Source organism: Panthera onca, chromosome X, assembly GCF_046562875.1.
Source record: "Panthera onca isolate mPanOnc1 chromosome X, mPanOnc1 haplotype 2, whole genome shotgun sequence".
NCBI classification, from domain to species: domain Eukaryota; kingdom Metazoa; phylum Chordata; class Mammalia; order Carnivora; family Felidae; genus Panthera; species Panthera onca.
Genome location: NC_138357.1, coordinates 25,533,383 through 25,543,914, shown reverse-complemented (window position 1 = coordinate 25,543,914; position 10,532 = coordinate 25,533,383). Strand labels below are relative to the sequence as shown.

The window sequence follows — 10,532 nt, the reverse complement described above, 5'->3', positions numbered from 1 at the left end:
CCTCCAACTTCAACTCAAGTCATGATTTCATGGTTCGTGGATTTAAGCTCCATGTCAGGTTTTGTGCTGACAGTGTGGAGCCTGCTTTGGATTATCTCTCTCTCTCTCTGCCCCTACCCCGCTCAAACTCTGTCTCTCACAAATAAATAAACATTAAAATTCTTAAAAATTTTTTAATGTTTATTCATTTTTGAGAGAGGGAAAGAAAGAAAGAAAGAAAAGAAAAGAAAAGAAAGAAAGAAAGAAAGAAAGAAAGAAAGTGTGAGCAGGAGAAGGGCAGAGAGAGAGGAAGACACAGAATCTGAAGCAGGCTCCAGGCTCTGAGCTGTCAGCACAGAGCCTGATGTGGGGCTCAAACCCACGAACCACCGTGAGATCATGACCTGAGCCAAAGTTGGACTCTTAACTGACTGAGCCACCCAGGCACCCCAATCTTAAAATTTTTTTAATGTAGGGGTGCCTGGGTAGCTCAGTCTGTTAAGCATCTGACTTTGGCTCAGGTCATGATCTTGCAGTTCATGAGTTGGAGTCCAGCATCGGGTTCTATGCTAACAGCTCAGAGCCTGGAGCCTGCTTCTGATTCTGTGTGTGTGTGTCTCTCTCACTGCCCCTCCCCGACTCACTCTCACTCTCTCTCTCTATCTCAAATAAGGTAATAAACATTAAAAAATTTAAAAAATTGATATTACTGGTTCTTTCATTTGTCAGTTCAGATCTGCTGGGGAGTTCCTTTAGTGAATTTTTATTTCAATTATTGTACTTTTCAGCTTCAGATTTTTTAATGAATTTTCTAGCTTTATTTTATAGTCTCTATTTATTGAGATATTGTTCTCATACTTTATGTATAGACATGATTTCCTTTAGTCTTTGAACAAATTTATAATTGATTTAGTCTTTGTCTATTAAATGAAATGTCCAGGCTTTCTCAGTGCGACTTTCTTTTGACTGCTTACTTTACTGTGTATGGACCATTTATATTTGTTTCTGTGCGTGTTTCATAATTTTTGTGGAAATCTGGACCTTTATATAATATAATGTGGCAATTCTAGAAATCATAATCGACTTCCTTTACTCAGAATTTATTTTTATAGTTGTTTGTTTAGTGAATCTCCTGTACTACATATTTAAAGTCTGTATCCTATGTCAAGTATGGCCACTGAAGTCTCTGCTTGGTTAGGGTATCTGTCAGTGAATTACTGGAGAGATTTCCTTAAATATTTTTAACCAAAACATTTTCTAGGCTTTGACAAGGTGTTCTGTGTGCATGTTGAAGTCTGGTGTCAACATTCTGGCAAGCAATTGACAATTCTGCCTTAGTCTTCACTGTTTGCTGTACAGAGCCTCTATAGGACCTCCAAAGATGAGAGCATAGGACATTTCAGATCTTCCTGAACATGCACAGACCTTGCATATGCACTTGGCCTCAATTTCCAGGAATATGCAGGATGTCTTCAAAGCCCACAATATTTGCCAACTTTTCCTTTTATGTTTTTAGTCATAATATTATTTGGTCCAACTGTTATCACTGCCTCAGGAAGCAATTATATTAAACAGTTGCCACTTATTGTTTTTGATTCTTTTGATAGCCCAGGGAAATGCTGTTCCCAGTAAGTTCAGAGTCAGATCAAGCAAAAACATTCCCTGAGAGTGGGGGTTTCTGAGTAATTGCTGGATGAGTCTAATAATGGCAGTTCTCTAGGGTTGGGGTTTTAGGGTGTTCCAAGCCTGTATTTCCCCTTCTAGTATTATTCAGTAGCTGGTGTTAATGCACTATGATTACTAGACTGATTTCAAGGATACCACAGAGCTGAGGAGAAGAAAATGAGTATAAGGGCAAGCAAAACCTGCTGTTATTTCCAAGATTAACCATTTTTCTTGAATAAATGCTTCTTGAATGCTTGTAAATATTTGGTTAATTTCCAGAGTTTTGGAAAAAATGGTTTTAATAATTTTTACTACTGTTTTTGTTTTTGTGGAGGAGCTGACTTTCAGATGTCCTTACTCCACTATTCATAAGGTACTAGCCCCATTTTGTACAATTTAAAGATTTTTTTTGACTTTTCATCCTGGAAACATGGCCCAATTTGTCTGTAACCTTGAGGAGAAGGCCCTGATGCTGGTAAATGCTGCTGTGACTTATGTGAAGCCTTGACTGGCCACATTTTGGCACTATGCCAAGGTTGAGATGATTCACCTAACCCCTGCTGACATCCCTGCAGCTATTCAGAGCTTGAAAAAAAATAATCAAGAGTGCTCAAACTGTTAGCTTCAAACAGCTCACAGTTAAGCTCTGCTAACTGGTTTTGGTGGCCACTGAGGTGTGGATGCGGTTTTATGTCAGTGAAATCATGGGTAAGTGTGGCATCATTGGCTATAATGTTTGAGGACCAATCTTGAACATCTGTTTATGGTTTCTTATTTGAGTGTTCTTGGACCATGTGTGATCAGACTGGTATTTGAATAAAATAATATAATGTATCAAAAAACCAGTTTTTATATATTCTTATTATATTTATCTTTGATATTTTCTAATTTTGTTAAAATTTAAAGTAGGATAGATTACTCACTTATAAATTATGAAGTATAGTGAAGAAAAGAACCTTTTGCTTTTTGTTTATCCTGTACCCAGAGATCTTCCTAAATTACATAATCCATTTTGATAGTTTTTCTTTAAAGTGGAATTTCATTTTTAAAATAATTTTTTAATGTTTATTTTTGAAAGAGAGAGAAAGTGTGAACAGGGGAAGAGCAGAAAGAGAGGGAGACACAGAATCTGAAGCAGGCTCCAGGCTCTGAGCTGTCAGCACAGAGTCCGTTGCAGGCCTTGAACCCACGACACATGAGATCATGAACTGAGTCGAAGTCGGACACTCAACTGACTGAGCCACCAGGTGCCCCTAAAGTGGAATTTTTTTAGTTTTCTAGATCAACAATTAAATCAACCACAAAAACAAAAAAAGTTTCTTGTTTTCTAATATTTACACTAATTATTTTAGTCTCTTATTATATTGAATAAAACGTATAAACAATTGGCATGGTTGCCAATCTCATTGACTTATTTCTAATTTATTTAAATTGACTTCAGTAATCTACAAATAAAATATTTGATGTTGGCTTTTCATGAGTAGTATTTTTCATAATTACTATTCATATTTTATTAAGAGTCATACTAAGAATTTGTTGTGGAATGCTATTAGATATCTTTTCAGTATTTAAATATATAACCATATGGTTTTCTTCACTTAACTTGTTAATATAGTGTGCCTTATTTATCTATTTATTAATGGTTAAAATGATGAACCATTCTTACAATTTTACAGTTAACTTTACTTGATTATTTTGTGTTATTCTATTTCCTGATGATTTTGATTGTCAATATTTCATTTAAATGTTTTGCATGACATTAATATATTGTTTTTGTTTCTAAATGAAAGAATAACTAAAAACTCAATTCAATTATAATTTCCTTATCTCTATCATTGAGGTGAGACTTCTAGATTGCTTTTATTACCTACAAACTCCCACTCAACTGGTTGATTTAATATATTTTGTACTTTTAGTTCCCAGCTGCTATTATCTATTGCACTAGTACATAGATTTTATTTCAATAATTCTTATAAGAACAATAATAAAATCTACAATAATTACGAGGAGTATAAGGAAAAGGAAGAGCAGATAAAATTGGTGATGGGTTAGTTAAGACCTACAAACAAGGGGTGATTGTCATTACTGAAGAATACTCCAGAATATCATATTAATAAGAGAGAGATACAGAGAGACAGAGGAGGAAATATAAAGCTCATTAAAGAACATAATAGGCAAAGGGAAAAGGTGGGATTCTTTTTTCCTCTAAGATTAATACCATGCCTGTAACTGCATTCCATCATTGGGCTATGGTCTATTTTCATCAGTTCTGTATTTAATGTCAGTCATTACAGAGACAACTATATATTTTCTGGTAGGTATGGTTAAGATGAACTATGTGATGTGAATATATTTTTAAGTGTCATCTACCTTACATTATTAGAGTAGAATTAACTTAAATAAAGTGAATTAATTCCTAAAATAAGATTTGGGTTAATCATCTCAGATTCTAAACCTGGAACTCTGAGAGGTTTTAGTTGTTCTTGTTGTTGCTGCTGCTGTTGTTTTCCTTTTTATTTTAAAAAAATTTAGACTTACAGAAAACTGATAAAGTCATACAGAAGTCCTATATTTCCTTCATCTAACTTCTCCTAAGATGAAGCTCTTACATAACAATAGTAAAATTATCAAACCCAGGAAATTAGCATTGGAACAATGATTAATAAACTGTAGAACTTCCTTCAATTTTATTTAAGTTTTAACTAAACTCTCAACTTTTTTAAATTAAGTTTTTATTTTAATTTCACTACAGTTAACATACAGTGTTATATTAGTACCTGCTGTATGATACAGTGAGTCATAAGTTTCATATATCACTCTGTGCTCATCCTGACAAGTGCACTCCTTAATCCCCATCACCTATTTTACCCATTCCCCTATCTCGCCTCTGGTAACCATCAGTTTGTTCTCTATACTAAGCTTTCAAGTTTTAACTTTTTGTTTTCTAGGATTTCATCTGGAGATTCATCTTCTCCAACATGTCACTGTTCCTTTTTTGTTCTGTATCTTCCATTACCTTGATAATTTTGAAGAGCAGGGGTCAGTTATTTTGACATAGATGTATTTGTTTTCTTTTGTAAGTTATAGAATAAAATGATGGAAACCAGAAGCCCTTCCTATGGTACAAGGAAATACTTTCTAGGTCTATAGAGAGCTACAAATTTAAATGACTAAGATCATTTAGTCTGCAGAGTATATCTGGATGTTCTTCCCTTACAATGGAGAAAAATAGAAAGGGATTGGAAATCCAATGAACTTCCTAATATTTGCTCTGGTGCATTCTCCAGAATATTCAGAAACCTATTTTTGTAACTGAATTGAACAACTCAGTTCTGATCTGAATGGAAAATGGATAATTTTCTCTCAAGATTGAGATATCATAATTAAACTGATCAGAGAATAATTCATTCATTTGAAAAGATATGTGAAAATGAATATCAAGGTAACCATGTTTGCATATTCAGAGATTGGCCGTCTTGTTAGATTCATTATTCCCAAATAAATGGTAAAGTTATTAAAACCAGTATACTTTTAAAAAGACTGAAATTTAAAAAACAATAATAACGAAGAAGTATAGAAAGATTTCATGCAAGTACTGTAATCATATTACTGTTGAGGTGGAAGTAATTAGCTAGTATAAAAAATAAGGAAAAGTCACAGAGCTTAGGAACAAAACTATGGCTGGAGAAAGTCTGTTTCATGGAAAATAAACTATGAAAAAGTATCTTCAGGCAAATTTCTCCCTTGATTTATTACAGTAAATTACTCTTCCTTTGTTCAATGTCTATTAAGCAAACTAAACTAATGTCACATGATCTTTTTCTACCTTGATATAAAATAGTTAACTGAGGGAGTCTGTTTTTTTTTTTTTTTGAAAATTTTATTGAGATATAATTCACATATAAAATTTGCCCTTTTAAAGTGTTTGATTCCATGTTTTTAAGTATAGTAAGAACGTTTTGCAACATCACCACTATATAACTGCAGAATGTGTTTTCCATTTCCCCAAAAAGAAATCCCTTACCTAATTAGTCGTCACTCCCAGTTGCCACCTCCACCCATCCTCTTGCAGCCACTAATCTAGTTTTTGCCTCTATGGATTTGCTTATTCTGGATATTTCATGTAAGTGGAATCATACAATGTGTGTTCAGTTGTATCTGGCTTATTTAACTGAAAATAATGTTTTCCAAGTTCAGCCACTTTGTAGCTTGTAACAGTACTTCATTCCTTTATAAGGCTGAATAATGGCCCATTATCTGGAAATACAACATTTTGTTTATCCATTCCTCAGTTGATGGAGATTTGAATTATTTCCACTTTTTAATTATTATGAATAATGCTGTTATGAATGTTCCTGTACATTTTTTTATGAAGACAAATATTTTCATTACTCTTAGGTATATACCCAGTAGTAGAATATTTGGGTATTATGGTTATCCTGTTTTATTTGAGGAACTGCCAAAGTGATTTCCACAGTGGCTGCACCATTTTACATTCCTTTCAGCAATATATAAGAGTTCCAATTTCTCCACATCCTCATCAACATTCATTAGTGTCTTTTTCTTATATATGTACATCTTTGTATATGTTTTTTTTTTTTGGAGAAAAGTTTATTCAGATCCTTTGTCCATGATTTAATATTGGATTATTTGTGCTTTTATTGTTGAGATGTAAAAGCACTTTATATATTCTGGATACTAAACCCTTATCTGGTACATGCTTTAAAAAGATATCTTTCTGGGGCGCCTGGGTGACTCAGTCGGTTGAGCGTCCGGCTTCAGCTCAGGTCATGATCTCACGGTTCTGCGTCGGGCTTTGTGCTGACAGCTCAGAGCCTGGAGCCTGCTTCGGATTCTGTGTCTCCCTCTCTCTCTGTTCTTCCCCAGCTTGCACTCTGTCTCTCCCTCTCTCAAAAATAAATAATAAACATTTAAAAAAATTTTAAAAAAAGATATCCTTCTACTCTGTGGATTGTATTTTCACTTTCTTGACGATGTCCCTTGGTGCACAAAAATTTTTAAGTTCAACTTATAAATCACTTAATTCTTTATATCTCTTGTGAGAATTATGAGTTTATATGTGAAAACTGTTTATAACAGCACCTGATGGTAAGCATTATAGAAGTGTTGGCTACTGTTGTTGTTGTTATATAGTTCATAATGTGACCTTTAATGAAAGAGAAGTATTTTCTTAATTTGAGTATAAGAAATATATTGGCTATAGTTATACTTATGGAGTATTAAATCAAAATGTTCTAACCAGCTATTATGCACCTAGGAGTATGGTAGGAATAGGGGACATTTATATATAAAATACAGTACTTGCTTTCAAGAAGCTAAGTTTGAAGAAATGACATAAGCATTTATCCATGCCTAATGTGGATAACCAAGCTCTGTTGATATACAAAGGAAAAACATAAGATCCCTACTCTCATGGAGCATCTAAATAAAAAGATAAACACATAAGATATATATTAAATGTCTAATATGCTGCACTAAAACAGGTACTATAAAATTACAGTAAATGGGCATAGTAATGAAAGTTCTACAAAGTAAAACTTATGAGAAATTAATATATTACATATAAGTCCTAAATTAATGACAGATATTCAGAAAAAAGTCATATATAAAGGCATTATTTTATTATGATTAGCTTGGCAGCAGCCTGAAGATTACATTACAGAGGAGTCCGGGAGGAAAGTTAAGATGATTTATCATGCATAAGATCATGAGTGTTTATTCTCCTTGTGTCAGGAATAAAAAGGGGATGTGAAGGGTCAGATAAGAAAAATATTTCAAAAGAAATGTCTACTGTGGCATTACAGATGATTCTCTAATTTCAAGATTGAGAGACATAGGGAATAGTTCCTTTGTTCATTTTATATTCCTTTCAATTAAGCAGCACTAAATAAATATATGTTAAAGTGTTAATATTTGGGATGTGTGTATGTACGCTTTTCAATATTTCTTGTTTGTTTCCAAGAAAGGTTTATATTGCTTTCATGAGAAGGAAAGATTTTTATTAATAAATATTGGATTAAATTTTGATTTTTTTTTGCTTAAGATGTTAGACAATCACAAATTATATTTGATATGCTTTAGTTTTATTGTGTTTCATCTAAATATGTCAAATATTTCCATTACTCTAGAGTAAATTTGAAATGTCAAATAGTTGAAGTAAAACAAACTATAATTATTCTATTTTTCATCAATTTTCTTCATTATACCTTCCTTCATATGTTGACACCATATTCAAATTGGATCTTTTTATTAAATTTAATTTGTTCAATAAAATTTTATCGGTCACCTACCATATACTCCTGAGACAAGGAAGAAAAACACACAGTCTCTCTTCTTTTCTTCAAGCTTACAATAAAAAGGGAGAGTCATGTTAAAAAAAACAACAACTAAGAGTGATACACTAAGAGTTATAATGGAAGTTTTACAATGCATACTGGAATCCCCCCCCCCCAAAAAAAGAAGTGATTAACTCTGGTAGAAAGAAGAGATGAGGAAATCTTCATAGAGGAAGTGATGCTTAATCTGAGTCTTAAAATATGAAGAGGATTTTAACAACAGAGAAATGGGGAAAGAAGTTTAAAGCAGAAGGTTAACTTATATAGAAGTGCAAAGCATGGAAAAGCATTGCAAATGTGGAAAATGGAGAAAAGTTCTAAATTGGCTATAAGGGTCTTGAGCAACTTGATCTATTATGAAGACATAAAGATACAGGAGAAGGAAAAAGAATTTGACAGATGAAGGTTTTAGATTTAGTCATGTTGTGTTTGAGTTGCCCATGGAACACCTGCTTGAAAATATCCAATCATTGGTTTGAAACACATGCACATGTTCGCAGACACACAGAGACACACAGATAGACAGGTGTACACACACACACACACACACACACATGCAGACTTTTCCCAATTCCCTTATGTTACCGTCCTTTTATCGTATCTATCTATCCTGTATCAATCCAATTATCTTTTTTCCCTCTCACTATGGTTTGTTGATCACTTGATCGCTGCTGTGGAATATCATATAACTATGCAAGAATGTGCAAAGTATGTGCCATATAAATTTATGGTTTTCAATTTCATCCATTCTTCAGGGCCTACAAATAATTTCCCTATGCATCTCTAGTCAGTTCTTTCTTGTCTGGCATAGCAGTGATTTAAGCTCTTCAAACTTCTCCTCCCTCCTTCATCCTCTACTGAACAAATGACCTTACCTCCTTTCTGCCAACAAATATACACATTTCTCTGCATCCAACATATATATTTTCTTCTGTAAGATTGGAAGAGATATCCTTCTTCTTGTGTAATGCTATTATCTTTTTCAACTATAAGCTGGATATCATACCCTTCAGCTCCTCAAATAACTTTTCCTTGGATGATCCCCTCCTCATTATTTTCATACATTTCTTTGTAAAGTGTCTTTCTCTAGTGAATTTTAATATGATAAAAATTGGTCTTATTCTAAAAAAAATAACCTTGGGTCACCTGGGTGGCTCAGTTGGCGAAGCAGCTCACTCTTGATTTAGGCTCAAGTCATGGTCTCACAGTTTGTGAGTTCGAGCCCTGTGTTGGGCTCTGTGCTGACAGCTTGGAGCCTACTTGGGATTCTCTGTCTCCCTCTCTCTGTCCCTCCCTCTCTCTGCCTCCCTCTCTTGCTCTCTATCTCTCTTTCTCAAAATAAATAAATATTAAAAAATTAAAAAAAATAACCTCAACTTCTCCGTTTGTTAATCTTTCTCCTTTATATAGCTAAACTTTGGAAAGAGATTTTTTCTTGTTCATGCTATATCCACATTTTCCCAGCCATTCCAATCTGCCTGTTTCCCCAAGGATACCATTTAAAATTTTTTTTAATGTTATTTATTCTTGAGAGAGACCGAGACAGAGCATGAGCAGGGGAGGGGCAAAGAGAGGGAGACACAGAATCTGAAGCCGGATCCAGGCTCCGAGCTGTCAGCCCATAGCCCAATGTGGGGCTGGAACTCAGAAACCACAAGATCATGACCTGAGCCAGAGTTGGTCGCCTAACTGACTGAGCCACCCAGGAGCCCTTCCCCAAGGATACCATTGAAACTACTCTAGTAAATATCCTCCAACTTCCTTCTTATTACATATAATAAGCACTTTCTAATTCTTTCCCAATCTCTTAACTTTTGAGTATTGTCCATTCCAGTTTTTAATTGCTCTCTTAACACACTTTCCTGGTTTTCATCTTGTTTCTCTGGATGTTCATATTCACCATACTTATTTTCAAGTTTCTTGGCTTGTATCTTTCTATATATAGTCTCCTTTGTAGATCCACACCTTATCTCACTTTGGGTAATCTTAGCCACTTTCATGGTTTCAATTATCTAATTCTAAGAGTGCCTGGGTAGCTCAGTCAGTTGAGCATCCAACTTTTGATTTCAGCTCTGGTCATGATCCCAGGGTTGTGGGATCCAGCCCCACACCAGGCTCAGTGCTGAGCATGGAGCCTGCTTAAGATTCATTCTCTCTCTCTCTGTCTCTCTCTCTCTCCCTCTCTCCTTCCCTCTCCCTCTGCCCCTCTCCCCCATTCACACACTTTCCAAAATAAAAAAAATTAAAAATTAAAAAATTATATTTCTAGCCCAGAACCGTCTCCCCTCAGTTTCAGATATATGTATCCACCTACTTAATGCCCTCTTTACCTGGATGTTGCTCAGTCACTTAAAAGTTACTTGCCACTTGGACAGGCCCATTTTGGTGATCATACAAGGGTAGTATGGCAAGCATATTTTAAAAATATTTTTACAAAGATTTTATATTTTAAATACATACTAAATATAGTTCATGCAAAATTCCTAAAACATAGTAAATATACAGTGAAAAGTGAGTCTCTTTCACTGCCCT

The 10,532-nt window shown here is 34.3% G+C and overlaps 1 pseudogene; it reads left to right on the top strand.

Moving 5' to 3' along the window:
* The first annotated feature begins 2,074 nt into the window (after positions 1–2,074).
* Positions 2,075–2,384, top strand: LOC145714630 (ATP synthase F(0) complex subunit g, mitochondrial pseudogene; annotated as a pseudogene).
* The last annotated feature ends 8,148 nt before the right edge of the window (positions 2,385–10,532 follow it).